This window comes from Rhipicephalus sanguineus, chromosome 5 (assembly GCF_013339695.2).
Source record: "Rhipicephalus sanguineus isolate Rsan-2018 chromosome 5, BIME_Rsan_1.4, whole genome shotgun sequence".
NCBI lineage: Eukaryota > Metazoa > Arthropoda > Arachnida > Ixodida > Ixodidae > Rhipicephalus > Rhipicephalus sanguineus.
In genome coordinates this window covers 39,999,869-40,019,901 of record NC_051180.1, presented here as the reverse complement: position 1 = coordinate 40,019,901, position 20,033 = coordinate 39,999,869, and the positions used below count along the sequence as shown (strand labels likewise).

The window sequence follows — 20,033 nt, the reverse complement described above, 5'->3', positions numbered from 1 at the left end:
CGGTTAATCTACGATATTACAGGCACAGTTAACACATGTTATCACATGGTGAAATTTCCACGTACCGTGAAAGCATTGTCCTGCGAAAACACTCACTACGCTTCTCTCTTCAGTTTACAAAGACGCATCGTTTGCAGACTGCGTTAGCTTTGCACAATACGCATTTCCGTGATAACGCTTCCATGAGGCAGGTTCTGTTCCGTAGACTTCCCTGAACACGACGGTGCCATTACCAAGTAAGACCATGCCGCATTTCTGTAGTAAGCAAGTGAGATGCGGGAGAGTATAGAGAACAAAAAAAAAAAAAAGATGCGCGAGTAAAGTGGTACGCGAATATATGCCGATCGGACGAAAGGATACCGACAGTACTGTACGTGCGTGTTTTGCAGACGTGAGTCAGCACTTTGCTTCGACGTCGGCACCGCCAGTCTCTGACAATGAGGACGCACGTCTGCCTTGGGCGCGAAGCTGTTCCAGACCGTCGAGTGGCTGCGAGTCGCCCGATGTCGGCGAAGCTGACAGCGCTGCCCTGAGAGAGCATCGTAAATTACCGGGAAGCATTAGTTATCCCGTCTCTGGCGGGCCACAGTGGGAATGGAGCGATTTTCGTTTGGCTTGCCAATGGTCGCCCGTGCTGAGTCAATGTGCCTTTGCCGCTGCCTGAAGCGGCGTGCGTCTTCGCGCCAGTAGACAGGCTCCCCTTATCGCGTATTTTTCCCATCAGAGAGATTACTTTTGCTTAAGCGGGCGCGCGTGCACTTGAGAGGGTGTAAAAAATGAGCAAAGGAAATGAGGCGCGTGAGAAGGGGTTGCCGTGTGGAAGCGCCTGCTTCCACGAGTTTTCGGCAGACAAGGAGAGTTTCTGGTGAACAGGTCACTGAGAAAAAAACGACCGTATTCGTAAACGGTGCAGATTAACGCAGTGCCATACACCGGCTCTATAACGGATATAAGTACATTCATTTGAAGAACTTTGTAAAATTCGGCACAAGTGAAACGGTAGCCAAGTAATTGATTGATTGATTGATTGATTGATTAATTGATTGATTGATTGATTGAAACATGGCCTTTCTTTTTCATTGCGCACAGTAAGAATAGATTCATACTCGCCAGCGTCAGAGCAACATGTGAGAGATTCCCAGAACATTTTCTTTTTTCTTTCCTTTTTTTTCGATAATGTATTAAACCGGTATGTCCACCAGCAATGCACAGATCACTGACTTTTCCTTCGTATTCGTGCGTTTTCGGGGAGTGTGCGTGTTTGTGTGGCGTTGATTTACCGGCAGTTCGCTGCAAACCGACAATCACGACAGTACTACTAAGCGTGCACAATGCACCACTTCAATGCCGCGCCTAGAAAACGCAAAAGATTTCACCGTTGATGCCTGCTGCAAGTTTTGTTCCTTCCTGTTCGTGACAGAGCGGTGCGGTCGGCATAGCTGAGCTTCCTAACGAGCCCCCGTTAAGCGCGACTAGAAGTTTTTTCTATAGTAAGCTTACAAAAAATAGAAATGAAAGAAGACCTAAACAAAGATATAAAACATGAAACTGGGCGGTGACCATTAGTGTCCAACGTGAGGCTGAGTTCCGGCAGGTTTCTTCTAAGGCTTCCGCTTATTGCAGTTTTGCGATGTTCAGCCATTGTGTGTCTTTTGTGCCTGAGAAGGACATGCTGGAGTCAGGTAGGTAGTGAGCAGATACCGTTTCTGAGAAAGACCGGGGGTTGTTAAGCAGGTGCTCCTTATTCGGGGGCGCAGCCGACGAGTTACAGGGGACTGAGTGCCGACTCTCGTGCGATTTAATGGCTTTCTACGAAATCTGCGGGCAATGCCTCTGTGCTTCCGGCTACGCAACTAGTGCTAGTGCCATGTTGATGCATCTCTAACCTGCCTTCTGAAACTATGAACGTCATTCTTTTCTTTTATTTTTTTATAATTTTTTGTATGAGAGTCTGGCACCATATGTGATGTGGTTTGTTTGTCCTAGCTTTGGTCACACGCTGCATTTCATGATTGCCCAGGTCGTGAGAGTTCGTAGGCTGTTTCGAATTTCGATCGCTGCTTCGATTCGCTTGTGACAATATAGCGGCAATCAGGACTACGAAAAATGGAACTCCTCTGTTGTTGTGAATTTGGTTCATTGATTTTCAGTTAAAGGTAAAGAGCAACGGAATGACATTGTCACGCTGGGGGGACCGCCTGGCTTCATCAAAGACTATGGAGGACGATTATATTGCAACTGCCCGAAGCAGGCTGTAAGGGCGCTCTGTGCAGAGTATCATCTCGTTAATGGACATCGGACCTGCAGTTCAACAGCTTCCACGAGAACCCGATAAACAAATTTTGTGAGAGAAAGCTCGGCCGGACCATCAGTAAAGTTGTTACCAACCAAAAAACCACAGGTGTAATGAAAAAAATGAGAATCAATGGTCAAAATGCTGTCTTCTGTACTTCTCCATGCGTTAATATCAAATTAAGCTAGCACAGCAGGTTATTGTAAAAACAAGCTAATGTGGGAATCGCATTTATTTATAGGGTGACCAAGAGTCCGTTTCTGCGGCCAACACCCATCAGAAAGAATGCTGGCCGATGCCTCATGCAATAAGGTCTCGTAAGAACAGTGAGATCACGCGCTCGCATAGCGAACAGGCTTTTAAAGGGGCCCTGCAACACCTTTCTTAGTCATATTGGAATAGTCTCATTATTGACGTATGACTCTTCACGAGTCATATGCCGCAAAAATTTTTCGAATCCGTCAAGTCTAAGTGGTGTTACCAAATTATAGAGATCACGTTCCGCAGCTTTCTCCCTCAACTCAACGCCGCGAGCGCGCGGAAAGCTAGGCAGCGAGTCGAGGGAGGCAGCGCAGAGCGCAGAGGAGCGAGGCTCCGCCCAAGAGCGCCGGCGGAGTTTTTTTCTTCATTTTTTTCTCTCTGACGTCTGGGCGCAACCACGTGGTCTGTGCCGCCACTTCGGGTCGGCTTGCGTCGTTCTCGTCGAGCGGAGCCGATATCGCCCGTGCTTGAAAACTGCGCGTCGGTTTGGTAATGTTGGGTGTGCACCTCGAACGCCGTAGTGTTTTCATCGCTCTGCCAATCATGGAAGCAAACCTGCGCGCTCGTTTGGAACGAATGACAGCTGAGATCGGTTTCGGCCCATGCTCCGATACACCGCCTCGTAAGACGGCACTGGCAGACGACCCCGAAGCGCCGCCATTACCGGACGCCAGCATTGTTATCGGAGACACGCTGCGCCCGTGCCTCGGTCGGTCGTGAGAACGTGCCGACGATGCAGTTCTCAGCTGACGAGGCAACACTCGAACGGCTGCCACTCTCAACGGCAACCGGCGATGGTCAAAAGCACAGAAATATTCACGTTTTCGGCACTGCGCATGGCGAAGAAAACGGAACCACGCAACTACGAGCAGACGAGCTGTCGGTGAGACCGGAAGTGCTAATATTAATGTTTGTTCGGTGTTTTTAACGCGATAACAGAATATAAACATACATATTATCTACTTATTGAACTCAATATTAACAACGAAAGTAATAATGAGGGTGTTATCGTGATTATAACATCAGCCAATGGTGGAACTGCCGACAATCGCGTCATATTTTGCGGACTAATACATCATTTGTCGAGAGAAGAGGGAGCGATTTTCAGCTGACTTTGAGAATTTATTGTAAATTCCAGGCCGTGCGCATCGCTGTAATATTTGGCTCGCGTGTTCTCGGGAGCCTCGACTACCGATCGGCAGCGCTTTTTGAGCATGCTCGAAAAGTGTTGCAGGGCCCCTTTAACCCAGCGGCTACCATTACAGGTGACGCCATAGAAGACAGCAGCCGCCCGCTCAACGACTGTGGACAGCACTGGTTCTCAGTGTGCATTCCTATAGAGTCGGTGTCGCGTTATCTTCTAACACATAACGTATGGCAGAAGTTCAGGAGAAGATTCAAGCTTGGGAAGATTGATCAACACAGGGTGTCATTGGAGTCAAAGTTTCGAAAAGCAGACTTGTTCAAGAATTTTTCAACGCATAACATAATTACACATAACGCACAACATAATGACACAGCTTATGGAGTAAAGCTAGCGGAATTTTTCTGCTAAGGGAAATACCCAAAATTGCCTATTAAGTTACGTGTTCGAAAGCACGTTTTGCTGAATTTAAAGAGTTGGTCCTAAATGTGCGTTAATACGGTATGGGCTGAAAAAGAATGGATGAGGAAGAAAGGTGAACTGGGTTGCTGGATGCCCCGGAAAAGTGAGAAAGAGGGACGGAGGGGCACCTGGGCTCTCCTCGAACACGCGCTTCCCCGAGCCCTTTTTTTCCCCGCCTGTTTTTAGATAACTCGTTTGCCGGGATTGGTTCGTGAACCGTGCCTTGTTCTGCTCAGTCTCTTCGCAAGGCTCGTTTCGACCGCAGGGTTCAGAGAAAAAAGTGACAATGCGAGAGACTCCAAACGAGTTCAGGTGATGGGTGGGCGTGAGCCAGAGAGAAGAATAGGAACACCATTTGGGCCAGTGATCAGCGTGGCGAGCTCTTGTTTTTATCCTTATCTCTATCTCTTTTGTCCCAACCGTCTTCCTTCTTATTTAGAAGACAGGCTTACAAGAATAGTCTTTTATTGTCTTCTTTTCCTGGTGGATTGACCTCAGGGCGCTAGTTACGTGATCTGCAATCCGCCCTCATTGTGTTCGTACGTCTTCGCGTTTACGATGTTACAAACGTTCACGTCATGTAATGAGGTGGGCTCGGTTCGATGGATACCTCCAGGTGATGCGATAGAAATAATGTTCTTTTTTTATTCTATTTTCACGTATCTGTATAGAGCTGTTTGAAGAACCTGAGTCCCCAGAAGAGGAGAAAGCTATACCACGACAAGATCGCGCCTCGGTTTTGTCATTTCTTAGATTTGTTAACGCACATATTGTTACAATATATAGCTCAAACGTGGCGTTTTATCATTCTTATTGACGATGCTCACTTGTTAAGAACGCCACCTTCAGTCAAGTTTTCTTGAGCCGTCAATACAGCTGTGCGCTAAATTTACCAATGCATGAAAAGATTAATAAGAATTACTAATGTCCCCCACTGCAGTATTTATGGAAGCGAAGACACTTTAGATCAGCTCCTACACTTCTACCAGTACTTGCACTCTATGTCTATCTATCTATCTATCTATCTATCTATCTATCTATCTATCTATCTATCTATCTATCTATCTATCTATCTATCTATCTATCTATCTATCTATCTATATCTATCTATCTATCTATCTATCTATCTATCTATCTATCTATCTATCTATCTATCTATCTATCTATCTATCTATCTATCTATCTATCTATCTATCTATCTATCTATCTATCTATCTATCTATCTATCTATCTATCTATCTATCTATCTATCTATCTATCTCTCTATCTATCTATCTATCTATCTATCTATCTATCTATCTATCTATCTATCTATCTATCTATCTATCTATCTATCTATCTATCTATCTATCTATCTATCTATCTATCTATCTATCAACAGCGGTAAACAACACTATAAATACGTTACTGTAGCGCTCGCTTATTGGAAAGTGTCAGTTGTTTCCACCCTCCAAGCGCGTTTGAAATATTCAATCTCGCGTCTTTAATAATTCACGATATTTACAATATCGTATGAAAACGTGCACATAGCCTTCTACGAGCTGTCGTTGTTGCTAATCTTTTGTTGTGTTTTTTCACACTCGAATACTTGCTCACTTCGAGCGTAACGGAAGAGATTACCTTTCAATTTACGCGCTAGGTTCTGAGGCACTCGAAAACAAACAATCAAGAAAGAGTGAAGCACGGGCGCACGTTCTCGAAAGCTTTGAACGTCGCAGATAAATCGGTGTCGCCGCATCGTCGTTCCCCAATTCTTAATTAATATTCTAAAGCATCCTGCAGTAGGGGGAAGTGGAAAACAAATGCCGCAATAACATAGAAACGCAGCTATAGGTGACGCTCCGAACACTTTCCACGTATGGTATGCGCTGTTAAAGCTCTTCTCAACCTCCCCAAAAAATGAGCGCTTCCCAGCTCCTAAACAAAACAGCTCTTCACTTTCGCGTTTATCGCTGGTTCGCAGAATTCATCCCTACCGACAACTCCGGATTCAGTTTTTTTTTCCTAGAATTTTTTTTTTTCACTTTTCCAGCCTCCCGCTAATTGAGATCGACAGAATCAGCCCCGCTCTCCGCGGCGCCACTACTTATTTGTTGGAGTATCAGAAGAGGGAGCTGAGTGTAAAACTTCCCGTAGGAACGAACCATATAAATGCTGATGTGGTGACGTAAACCTTGCCCTTTAAAGCGGGTATACCACTTAAATGGGGCATGTTCCCCGCGGTGACGCTTCACCTACGCGGATATTAGTCCGATCCGTCTATCGAGAGCTCTGTTTCACACAGCCGCGTACGGCACTGCTGTTGCGGCTGGTACACTGTTCTGTTTTTAGCGAACACTGCCATCTCTTTAACGCTGCTTCCCCCGCAGTTAAGTTCCAGTCACTGAGGAATCGCAAGAGCTTCCGGCATGCGTTCCATTCAAAGAACGCGCAGCGTGACATCGTTTTCAATACAGCACTCGCTAAATTGCTCTGCCCGTACACCTATTACACTACTACGACTAACGCTAATGGAAAAGTTATTCAGCAGCTCTCTTGCTGATCGTCACCACCTATACGTATCAGTGCTCGAACTCAACAGAGACGCACGGGTACTTGTAAGTAAAAAGAGCGAAAATGATACCAGGGCTGGAGTGAGGCGACAGTGCGACTATTTTGGTATCTCTAATTGTAATCAGAGCACGTTAAATGCACTTGTAGAATACATGGTAACATTGTCAATCTGGAGGACGTTCGGCTCACGCAACTAGAGGCGCAATGTAGACACACATTCCTGAAGACGATTGATAGAGTGCAGTCACAGAAGAGAAACAACACAAAGAGCATGACCACGGGCCCGTCTACCCGCCCACCGATCCACACAAGTACGGGAACATACAGGCCCGCACGCCACGTCCTCCAACCTTTAACAGCGAAGGTGTTGTAGCTCGTCGCAGTTTGTGTGGTGTCACAGAAAAAAAAAGCTCCACAAGTGGTTATGCGCCACAGGAATTGGGCAAGCCCCACTACCGGGTACAGCGGGCGCGAGTGTCAAACAAAAACGAATGCGTGAGGCAGAGAGACAGAAAGCGATACAAAGAAGGTGGAAGTTAAAAATAGAAAGAAATAAAGGGAATAGAGATATAAAAAGATAGATTGACCGAGTAAAACTTACAGAGAGATAGAAAAAAAAGCAGACACGAAAAAAAAAGAGAAGAAACAGAGAGCAAGACAGACGAGAAAGAAAGAGAAATAAAGAGAAAGAAGCAGAGGGAGAGAGAGAAAGAGATAGAAAGACAGACGGGCCAACCAACGTGCCCAAACAGCCGCATTGGAGAAAGACAGAAAAGGGCATAAAAAGAGAGAGAAAGAAATAGAAAGAAACGGACACGAAAAAGAGATAGAAAAAAAACAGAGACCAAGACAGAATAAGAAGGAAAAAGAGAAATAAAGAGAAAAAAATGAAGAGAAAGAAAGAAGCAGACAAAGAGAGAGGAAGAAAGGCAAGAAAGTGAAATAAAGATAGAAAGAGCGAGAAAGAGAAGGAATTGGAGAGAGAGGGAAAGAAAGAAATAGAAAGAAACAGATGCAAGAAAGAAGATACAAGAAGCAGAGAGTAAGAGAAAGAAAGAGAAGAAAGAAAGGAAAAATATAGGGAAACAAGGAAGGCTACCTAGCTGCGCTCTTCCTTCAGGCTCGGCACCACTAGTACGGCGCTGCCATAACTTTCTTTCTTCTTTCTTTTTTGTGGACGTTAAAGGTTAACAGAGATGCATATGACTCCTTGAGATAACGCCGCCAATATTGCATTTCGTGAATAACATCGCAGTGAAAATGCACCATTATCTCTACTGTGAGTGCGGCGTGTGACCACGCATGGAAAAAAACGCGTCTCGAGATACAGCGGGCTGGAAAACATCGGTAAGTACGAAAAAAAGCCGTAAACCTTAGCAATCTAAAAGTTAAAGAAAATTATTCGCAATAATTAAATTAAATTTCAGGGTTCTACTTGGAGAATCACGAGCGGACTATATGAGGCATGACGTTGTGGGCCACTTAGGATTAATTTTGACCTTCCGGGTTCCTTTACGCGCACGAGGGTTTCTGCATTTCCTGTTAATCGAAATGCAGCCTCCATCCTCTGCAATCAAACTCTCCTCCTCAAACTTGTTGCAGCAGCACAACTTAGAAGGAAAGCTACCACTGCGGGTGCTATTAGTCGCACATTTCGAAAGCTTACTTGGTGCAGTGCTTTGCTGTCGAAATTTGTAGAGTGGGCGCCTGATTACGCAGTTGATGCTTGACAGAAGATGAGGTCAAGAATCATTAGTGGGTGGGACTTATTCGCGCACCTCTTTAAAGCTGCGTCGCCTCCTGCCGCGACTAACATTGTTTCCTTGCTTTGGCGGCGTGTCAGTATAGGCGTGGTTGGGACACACCTTTATGAATGTACACACGCTGTGACAGCGGTCAGCTCGTTAGTCAACGAAGCGACAAGCCAGATGAGTGTGACGAATGACAGCAGGCTCGGTTGTTCAAACTGGGGAGTGGTTCCTCTTCTTATGTACAGCATTTCATTTCATTCTGCTACAGAGAAAAGCTGCAGGGTTGAACGCGTTAATGATGTGTAGGCGGTAGTGACGCGAAGTGAACTGTGGCGAACTTTAATGCTCGGGATGTGCTGGCCTTTGTCAGAACTCTGAGCACGTCCGTTTGCTTTGCAGTCGATCCCGTGCACTTCATATGAAACGCCTTTTGGGTGACAAGGCTGACAGCGTGCGTAGCAATGTTTTAAGTGATCATTAGTCATTCGCTCTAATGAGGACGACACTGCCTCTATAAGAGAACTAAAGAGCAATGATCTAAGTAAAATGGGCACGTGTGGTCACGAAAGTTCGAGTTGCGAAACGGCGAGTCTCTACTACTATCTTATATTAAACAAAAAATGGAACATTATTGTCTAAGCAGGTGGAGACGAAACAAAAACGGAACCATACAAAAGCGAACTCTCATTGACTCAAGTGGATCAGACGATGATGAGATGGCGGGTAAAAGCGTAACAATCAGTCCAGAACGGCACATAGCGACTGAGGACAGTGACTAATGACGTTGGCGCCGGCAGAAGGATTTCGTTTCCGACAATTCGTAAGTTGGTAATGTGACACACGTGGACTGCGATTGCTGTTTTCACAACGTGCGCCCCCGATCGACTGTTCTACTGTAGAACCCCGCACGATGACGGGCGCTCGGCGGTCGTCGAAGCCCGTCCTTATACTGGAGTCCGTGGTTGTCACGTAGACCTAACCCCCGTACACACATACGTGGCTTTGTCTACATTGCTTTTCGCAGTTTCGCGAGAGCTCCAATTCGCAGGCCGTGTTGTACTGCGTCTCGGCACTGCAGAGAGTCACGTACTTCCTAGTGATCGTCGCCGGTCTAACCACTGCCCCTTACACGAGGCTTTGCCATCCGATTTAGAGATATCGCTCACTGCTCATCAACCTTCTTTCGTGAGACGGCTCAAGCTGCGCCAGCAGGGGTCACGTTCCAGCATTCAGTGTGTACCTGCCAGAGATGCCTCCGCCTTGTCCAGATAAGCCGGACAGAAACTTCCTGCCCGTTTCGTCAACGGCTCTCAGTCGACACGCGCCTGAACACAGAAGCAAACCTGTTCACCCGCACGCGCCACGCTCACAATTACGTACTTACATACATGCACAAGTACAAGTAAAGTACATACAGATACAAATAACTACACAGTAAATTTGCTGGGTCAATACTAATCGGAAGATGATTTAATTAAGACGTCGAATATTCAAGCATGCACATTTCAATCGCTGGTACATTTCCGATTTTCGGCGTAACGCGCTTGCTTTAGCATGCACTTGCTTTCCATGGAAAACTTCAAATGGTGACTGACGTGCAGCGTCTACCTTTTGATGTATCATTTGCATATGCACAAATTATTCGAGGCATTTTATCATCTTGATTATTCTAATTTTCGTGAGTTAAGGGTGATTGTCGCTATTACCGCAAATACGTTATGATTTAGAAAAAGCGAAAAAAAGCGAAAAAAGAAGTTTCTTTTTTTGTGAGAGTCGAGAATCATGTTGCCGTCGCTTTTAAAAGAAGAAATCTTTACTTTAACAGGTAAAAACATACATTTACGTAGAGTTTAATTGCTAAAGTTTTGAAAGGTAATGTTAGCGTCTTTTATTCGCAGTTCTGTCTCCTGATTTTTTTCATGAGCTTTACCAAGATGGGGGCACCTAATCACCATTATTAGCTGAGCCTGTTCGGATGAAGTGAATGACTTAATTCAAGGCAGACAAGCTCGATGAAAATTGTCCATAAAAAGGCCCCCTTTAAGAAGATCCATTAGCGTCCTTAAAGCTGTCAATGAAGGTTGCGCCACCGACGATAGAGTCACGCGAAGTAAAGCAAAAAAGAAGAAAGAGGGGAAAAAAAGGTGGCATAAAGAATTTCCGCACCGTCCCCAACAGAGGAGCGCTTTCAATAGCCTTATTTTTTAACGCCTAAATTTTTAGAGCACCGCAACAGCTTCGTACAACGTAATGAAAGCTCAGGAAACCTTCCGCTCTCTGATGAGTTCATAAGCAAAAAGTCTGGTACGGGAGTTCAAAATATGGGTGGCCGAAACCTTGTGTTTAATGAAGAGTTCGCAGCCGGGCAAGTGAGCATAATCTCACGAAAGAGTAATACGTTCAAGTGAACTGAAAGGCCAGAGGCCTTTCTGCTACATCGCATTCGCACAGGGTCAGCGCTTACACCTGCATGGCTCTACAAAATAAGGCTTGCCGCGACGCCAATGTGTCCTACTTGTAGGACCTATGGTACTACTGAACATTATATGCTGAAATTCAGCGAACTCGGTGAAGATTACGAATGTTTCATGAAGCTCTCCGACGTTTAGGCTCGACACACGACAGAGGGAATGGCACGGTGTTTCCGCGTGGACACTGGACATGCAGGAAGGAGGTGTCGCGACTACTCTTCGAATTTTTTAAATGTTGCAGGCCCCGAATGTGACTGGCGACGAACTACTTTCGCACTTTTTAAGCGCAAACGTTTGTGAGTGGTGATGAGTGACGCTCATACTGGGGCGTGGTGCGATGATAGGGGGGCCCGGCACAGCACCGTACGCGGGATAGCCCATGAGCCACCGGCATATGCGTTGTTGCGTCGCGCGGTTGCACGTCTTCATCGCAGCATGCCGGCGCTTGGCTTTAAAAAAATGATCGTTTTCAACCTAACCTGAAGGAAGAGAGTGGGCGGGGTGACCTGCATGTCTCGCAAGGACAGATCTGCCTGCAATCTACAACATCCTCCTCCGCCTCCCGAAACTCGCCTTCTTTGGCGCAACGTAACTGTGGCTGGTGTTGCACGTGTATTTCATCCCGTCACTTCAAGCCCGAAATGTCCGCGCATTTTATTGCCACACGCCATTTTTTAACGCTGTACTTCCAATGCCACGCGTAATATTGCCAAAGGGACCAACCATTTACTCGTAGAAATTTAACTGCTTTGATACATTATTTTTAATAGTTCGTGGTCGAGGGGATAAATAAAAAAACGCAATGTCTTGTTGCGCCATTCATTCGTTTTCAACTGTGAAAATGTCTCTAATGTAAAACCAAAGAGTGCGCAAGCATATGCGCTCACATGCGACAATACGACGAACCAAGTATTGAGGCACTCGACTAGCACTTCCATGCTGTACACGCCGCGGATTGCGCATGACAGTTTTTCGTTGAGATGTCGTAAAAGAACGCAAAGAAAATTACAATTACATTGGCTCTGTGGGCACACGAGTCAGTAAAACTGACAGCTTTTATTACCCCGCGTAGAGTCACTCTGGCGCCTCCGATAGATGTCCTACCTGTTTTTCGTGTTTTTGTTTTTGTTTTTTTGGTCAGTGATGACAGTGGCAAAGCTTTCAAGTAGTTGCGAAATTTCTTCCAAGATTTCGCCGAAACATTTGAAAGAATTTGCCACATGTCAATCATAAAAGTGACGCAGACACGTCGTTCACTTCATGGTTTCCTCATCACTATGTACTTGTACTGTATACTTGTATACTATATATACTTGTACCCATGGGTACAAGTGTACCCATGGGGAAAAGTGTACTTGTACCCATGGGTACAAGTACACTTGTCGAAACGTTGGCTTCAGCGACACTCCCCGTTCAACGGGTTTTATAACGATAGCTCTACGCACAAGCACAAGCACACGCACAAGCACAAGCACAAGCACACGCACAAGCACAAGCCCAGAAAACACCTCGTTGCGAGAATATGACCTTCAAGCTTTGCCAAGGTCAGTGCCGGCGAAAAAGCTTCAGTGGAACACTAGCGCGGTGCGGTCGCGAAAAAGGACTGCGGCTCGAGGTGAGAGTTTCGTGCCTCCACCGCTAGGGACTCCTGGCTCCATCCATGTTCAGTGCGCGTTCACGCTAAGAGCGCCGACGGCGCCGAGCAGCATCTGTGTGTTGCGTTGTGGTCTAATACGTTGGCTCCCTTGTCGCGGCGTGCAGTCTAAGGGTGTAGAATTTTCGTCGAGCTACGAGAGAAGCAGCCTCTGTTTCGCAGTGACAGAAGTCACAATAGAGGAACGTGCTAAGTGTGCTAACAAAGCTTACTTTGCATCGGGAAAAAATAATAAAAATGGAAACTAGGAAAGCTAGGTCTTCGGACCAATGCGGTTTAAAGGAAATCGCTCTAACGAATACCGACGCTATCAGACTTTTTCCGGACTCGGGGGAAAAAGTACACCGAAAGTGATTTCCTCACCAATGCGAATTTTCTGCTTTTCTGCTCACCAGCGTGACGAGCATCTTCACTCCTTATTAATGCAGGTCTTACGCAAACCATTCCTTAGATGAGGCTCGCTTTAAATTTGTTAGTATGTGATCTCTCATGTACTCCGAATCTAATGTATTACGCATTCGGTAAGGAAGGGAAATTTTAGGATTTGCATTGAAACTGCACTCTACTGACTATACATACCGTCCTACGTTTTTCTATCTTTGCCTTGTCACTCTTACAACTTAAGGTTGCTACATAAATAATAGAGCTCAGGAGGCGCATATGTAGGTCTATCTGCAAGAGAAACAGAACAAAAAAGTATGCAGCCTACATTTAAGTGAAACAAACCAAACCCCAGCTGTGTCGTCGACCGGGGAGAAACGAAATTGGGCCAGCAGAAACAACGGTCCGCAGGCAGCCTGTCGTCAGACCATAATTAATCGTTGCAAATCGATCGTTCAGCGGACGACTGAGCAGTGGCAGGCAGTTATAAGACATGACGGGGAACGTCCTACTGAGCGTTCCCGGGCGGTGCCTGGCGTCCAGAAATCGTGATAAATAGAACGCGAACGTCGCGCGCAATCTCTCTGTGTGACAGCGCAAAACGACCATTTACCGTCTATACGCAAAGCTTCCGTTCCCCGTGTTGACCCCAGTTACTATAGATCAAACATCTGGAAGTGATTTCATCACGTTATAAACCACATGTCGACTATATTGCGGCGTGTGTAAAAAATGTACGCGGAACAACAACTTCCAGACATTAAAAGCTTATAATTCTGACGTTGCTTCCCTTGAGACGTGGATTGCAAATAATTGGTTTGGCCTTTTGAAGCACAAGCTTGATTACAGCAGAATAGGCGGACCTTGCATCCAATTTATTCGGCGTTTTCTGACTTGTAGCGTAAAAAAATGCCACGCAGATTTGATGCATGCGTTGGAATCTCATAGGTGAAGTGCAGCTTAGCGCCACGCAGTATATAATATACAACTAATTTCAATTTCTTTTACGTGCTACATGCAACTTCATACAGTTTTTACAGTATGTGTGCGTACCACCACAAAGTTCAACACTGTAACCTCGCACATCGGTTCAGTCTCATTACTGAATTGAACTTGGTTGCTCCCTGCTGTGAAGCTCGAGCTTTCCGGCATTCCGAGATATATTGCTCAGTTTCTGAGAGCGAGCCGCTTTGTTTAACGATTACGACATTCCCGTGTGCGTGTTTCTACTGATCTCCGTCACTCTCTCATTCTTTTCTTTCTCACTTTTCTATCTCCCCTTACGCCCTCCCCAGTGCAGAGTAGCAAACCGTAAATTTATCTTCTGATTAACATGCCTACCTTTCCCCATTGCATTTACCTCATTCTCTCTCTCAAAATGCACGCGAAATAAAAACGCCAGGGATGCGCTGTGTGAGGCGTCATCGCAGTGATGCAACTGTGACATATAGGCAATGTGGAGCACTTGTCGAGAAAATAATGCGCGCGCAGATGAGCGCGACGCATTCACTGCTATATATTTAAGAACTGTGCACCTTTCGTGGCATGCATGCGGCAAATAAGCACTCTTCATGAATGGCCCAGAATGAACCTTCGCCCAGTAAGACATAACAATTGGCTAAATCAAAGTTATTTTTTAACTCAACAGCGTTGAAGAACCCGTATCACATAAATTCGCAAGGAACTTAAATTTGTAGTCTAAACAGCGCTGAGTGCAGGACAGGTGGCTAAAGGGACACTAAAGGCAAACGTTAAGTCGACTTTGACTGGTGAAATAGCGTTCCAGAAACCTCATAGTGCTTCTTTATAGCCAAGTAAATGCTTATTTTGAATGAAAACCATGTTTTGGTGGTCCGCACAGCGTTAGCGTGCTTCAAATCGCGCGCCTGAAAAGGCCTCCCGACGTAGCATTTGCCTTGCCCAACGTTGTCCGCCTATACTGCCTGGCAGCCGACGCTGTGGTTTCTGCTCTGAAGGGCATATTACAAAACATCACAAGGACGCGGCATTTTATCGAAATTTCTGTTAGAGCGACTTTCATGCGCTTGCAAGGCACACGCAGTACGCGATAACGAACCTACCACTGATACGCGAGCGCGCGAGCGGAGCGCAACCCGGCGAAAGTGGAACTTTTGCGCAACCCGTGCCATTCTCCATTCCAACGTCGTTATTTTTTCCATGAATCATACAGAAACGCACAAGGAGCATTTTCTTAGGTCTTGCAATGTTCGGAATGTTCTTTTTTATTATAAATACTTTGAATACTAGGGATAACGTGTATTCGGGGCTCTTGACGTCATCGGGCTCGTTGCTAAACATCCCAGCGGTGGCGCATATTATATCCTACATTTACCTTAATTTATCGATTACTAGAGCCCTGCTACTGATATATGGACGTTTTAGACGTTCTCAAAACATTCACCTTTGACTATTACATGAATTCTTATTTGCCTTTAGTGTCCCTTTAAGAGCGGGCAACAATGTTCCTTGTTACGTGCTTCTTTTCCTTCGATATTATCATATTTCCGGCGTTGTTTCTTGCACATTCCATAAATGTACAAAAGCTTGCGTACGCTGAAGTATTATCGCGTACAAACCATTGTGTCTCGGACATGAATATCAGAATTTTTGTAAACTGCGAACCATCTGCCTGTGCTGCTATCGAAATGTTGAATTTGATACATGGTTTATAATTCACTCTAGTGTGATGTCAGTTCCAAAAGCTTTGACTTCAACAGTGACTTATGTTCAGCTACTGTAGTACGTGATACAGGACGCATTTTGAAAGACAGCATAGGTTCTTCTCCAATTGAGTTTCTACATGTTTGTGCCATTATTGAAGAAGGTGAATTGGCATTTCAATAACCGAATATTTCTTTGTCTAAAAACATTGCATACCAGACATTGTCATCACTCAAACCAAATATAAAAATTACCTTTAGTGCTGAATCACTTAACAGCGGCAAACAAAAGAAGGAAGCAATCGGGGGCTCTGTCTTTTCTTTAGCCATATGAAGCCATACGAAGTCAAGAAATAACGAAGCCACTGAAACCACGGGCGGCGTAATTTGCAGTTTTTAATTGAAGTCTACTAGTTATGTGACAAAAGAAAATGATTAATTAGAACAAATCAAGTGAAGGAAATGAAAGGGGATGAAAAAACATCTTGCCGCTTGCTGGGACTGAACCCGCAACCCTCGAATGTTTGCAGTGGCTAGAGTTTCGCATCGTTCAGGAACATATCTGAAGAATTGAAACGCCTAGCAATTCTAGTTGACTATACCAACCTTGATGACTATAACCTCGATGACTATAACATTTCGATGACTATAACAACCTTACAGTCATACTTCAGTCATAAATATGTTACGAAAGCTCCTCTCTACGCACCGCCAGATATGAATCGAACGCTTGCCGATCGAGCAGAGGCAGTCCCTTGGACACAGGGTCCCTCCTCGCATGTTTCTGGGTGCCTCACAGAATGCACGGTGGAGAGAGGCCTCTCTCGTGAGTGCCCTAGCAAGAACATCGTATTTTCTCTCATCTCATGAATGATTGACAATACGCGCTGACATTTATCATTTCTCTAGGTGGGTTCGTTTGGTGAGTGCTTATAGAAAAACTCTGCCACAAAAAAAACAGGCTTTGCAAAGTTACGAGTTCCTTCTCTTTGTTTCATGGCGTTTATTCTCGGACAACTGACCGTGTCTTACCTCCCCTCCCCCCCACCCGCCTCTCCGTTCCGTCTTCACACGCGTAATGCTAGCAATAGTCGGCCACCGATATAGTAGAAAGCAATTTGAGATAATTAAGTGTAAGTATAACGCATTTTTATCGTATGTAGTGCTAAATTGCCACTGACCGTATTTAATTAGTAGTATTGTATCATTACCGTAGTTTAAACCATCAAATAGGTCAGGTCCTTCTTTAAACTAGTGTATTTTATTGCGATAGCAATTATATGGACAGTCTCGGCTGGATTTTGCCGTCGCCGCCGTCATGCACAGTATATGTACAAGTATATATATATATATATATATATATATATATATATATATATATATATATATATATATAAGCCCCAACGAAAAATAATTCAGAAAAATGCTTCCGAAGCGCGGAATCGAACCAGGGACCTCTTGCTCCGCAGCGACTGGCGCTAACCACTACGCCACGAAACGCAGATCCTCCACGTAGCTAACGGCGAGCGTTATATACGCACCCATTACCGCTGGACGAACTCAGAGACGGCAGGCGCTTATAAGCGTTTCTTCATTACCAGCGAGATGGCACTAGGAGCGCGACGGGCGCATTTAAAACTCGTCGGCGAGCTCGCTCGCTTCTTATATTTGCGCAGGGAGAACCTTGCCCTTGCGCTGTCTGCTCGCGCGGTTTTCTCGTGGTGAGGGGCAGAGGGATGTTTCAAGCTTTCACCGTGATGTCCGCGCTCATGTTACGGAGCGTAGGAAAGTCACTCGAGCTCAAGGGACGCCGCTAAACGAACAAACAGATGATGAGCGCGAACTATCAAGTGTCACAGCTCGACACTTGAAGCACGCTAGTTTCCTTCGCTGCTTCGGCCGCCTTTGCAACAGGAGCGCTGTTCAAACTGAGAGTATCCATTGGCGAGCCTCACTTCGTATAGCATTAGTTTCTTGCTATCGCATTCATTGCTTCGCCCTTGCGGCGAAACTGTGATTTTTTTGTTCTCCTCTCTCGTTCACGCTCTCTTTTCGCAAAAAATCCTAGCAACTCAAAAAGCTGCAAAAAGATCTAGGAAAAGTAAATGTGAGAGATCCTAGCAGGCTAAAGTAGCGGTTGTATTTCCGCTGTTAAATCCAGCAAGTAAGCGTGAGGAGGTTGAAATCTAAGGTAGGGCGTGACGTCTCAAGCTTTCAAAATATTCCCGATTTCTTGACAGATGCGCTTTAAAACGTCACGGATGACCTTCAGCACGCCTATTTATAGAAGTTTCATTTATATACCCCATATCTCTACAAACTTGTGTTTTCGCGCACACTGTGGCGCGACCGCTTACGGTTTTCGTTAGATACCTTCTAAAACGGGTGGGCTCTGCTTACCAAACCATAAATGGTTTGGTAACCTCTGCCTTCTACTTTGACAGCTCTATGCTTTAAAAGTTAGGCCGCACTTAGAAGCAAGCTGGCACCAAAGTCGCACTCTGAAACGACTGTAAGGTGAGTCACATGAACTCTCCAAAAAACTAGTTCATAGCATACGCTATTAACTGCACACGCAACCGTGCTACAGAAGTATGTAAAACCTTTACCGAATTTAGCCCCTTCGCCCTGTATTAGTGCTTACAGCAACCAGCAATATGTTAACTGGTTAGCTGCAGAATGTCCTTTTTTATGTTTAGTCGGCAGCAGTTTGGGCACGTCTATATATAGTGATAAGCCCCGTTTAAGCGGCTCACATTTCCATTTTCCTCGTCCCTTAAATTAACAGTTGCTAGTGTATATCCCTCCTGCCACCCCCCCCCTTCCTTTCCTCTCTGGAACAGTGCATTCAGCGCTATTCCGTAAAAGGCTTCTAGTGTTTGGAATAGATTCGAAGACAACAGTGAAGAATATGCCATAGTATTCTATGCCTGTTTCTAGCGCACGCGCACGTCCTTTCGGGCACTATAAAAAGAAAGGTAGCTCTTGGAACAACGTCCCAAAGGTTTTCAGTCGAATATATGGGACAGTCACTCTTGAGTAGTCACGTGCGCTGGATATTAGGACATTTGCGACGCATTCAAAAACGAACCAAATAAAAGCATTAAAATGGGCATAAAGCGGACATTTAACCAACCGGGAAGAACACGCACTAGGAGAACAAAGCTTCGCCGAAAATTCAACATGGGCATAGTGTCGACAGCGTACGTTATTCGAACCTACGTGGCAACAAAACTTGACAGCTGTTACGGCAACTATTGATAAGGCGACCTTAAACGTCTTACGACGTGATTTCTTTCACTCAAGCATAGCTGATCTACTTCCACTAGCAATGCGCCAAGGCAGGGAACTTCGGAATGCCAGCATCTCATCCCACCTTACCTAAACCGCACTATTTTCTAAACTCTTTCCGAATCAAACCATGGCAGTGGAGATGGCAATTTCCTTTGCAAGCGTGCGTAACAAAGGGGAAATTTTGCGGACGATATTTACTGTCTCAAGCGACATTGGTTCTATAAGAGGGAGCCTAGTTTTGAGCATCAGAATAATTTTGACCATGCAACAAGGGTTCTTTAAACGTGATTCTTCATATAAGCAAATGGAACGTTCTTTAGATTACGGTGTTGCGTGAATGTTGTCATTGCCAGCTGAAGTCGAACTCGTGACGAGCAGCAGAGTTCCGCAACAGCAGAGATACCTAATTGCCTATAAGCGAAGAATAAATTGAAATATAGATAACTTCGCAAGATTAGAGTTGTCTTACCTGTGTCGACGACTCGTCGGGTTGAGACTACTGTCAGCCGGGCTGCACGCAGGGATTGGTTCGCACGGTGCCGGCGAAAGCGCTCCAAGAAAAGCCGCAGCTGCAACCTGTTAGATTCCGGAGCTCGAAGCCGGAGCACAAAAGGGTGGTGGTCGCGGTCGCTCTGGGTGTGGACCTCAAACGCGCCTACTGGAGACACCGAACCGTCCGAGAGTTTTTCTTTTTTTTTCTTTCTCGAAGTAGAAAGTTCGTGCAGCGCTAAGCAGGAGTGGCGGAGAAGCAGCGAGTAACTTTCGGCGCAGCCTGTTCGCGGGAACGGAGAGAGCGCGCGCGCTTCGGGCGCGCTCCCGAGACCCTTTCTTCGCTCCAGTCGGCCGCGCACTGGACAACTGCACGCCGCCGAGTGCGCTGCGATCTCGGGGAGAGCCCCGGGCGGCGACACCGGGGAGAGACTCGAGATCCAGCACCCCCCCCCCCCCCCCACACCACCTTCCAAGCTCGCGCGCAAGCGGCGCGCGCTGCTGTTCGCCGAGCGTTCCCAATGCAAGACGACGCCAGCGCCGCCGCTCACATCGTTGGTATCCTCCGCTCAGTCCCCCCTCTTTTCCCCTGCCCGCTC

The 20,033-nt window shown here is 45.8% G+C and overlaps 1 protein-coding gene across 1 annotated transcript in view; it reads right to left on the bottom strand.

Moving 5' to 3' along the window:
- Nucleotides 1-19,654, bottom strand: part of LOC119393528 (sex peptide receptor) — a 199,512-nt gene extending 179,858 nt beyond the window's left edge. The window contains exon 1 of the mRNA XM_049416272.1: nucleotides 19,415-19,654. The gene's annotated coding sequence lies outside the window, so the exon portion shown is untranslated. The remainder of the gene's footprint in view (nucleotides 1-19,414) is intronic.
- Nucleotides 19,655-20,033: the final 379 nt, after the last annotated feature.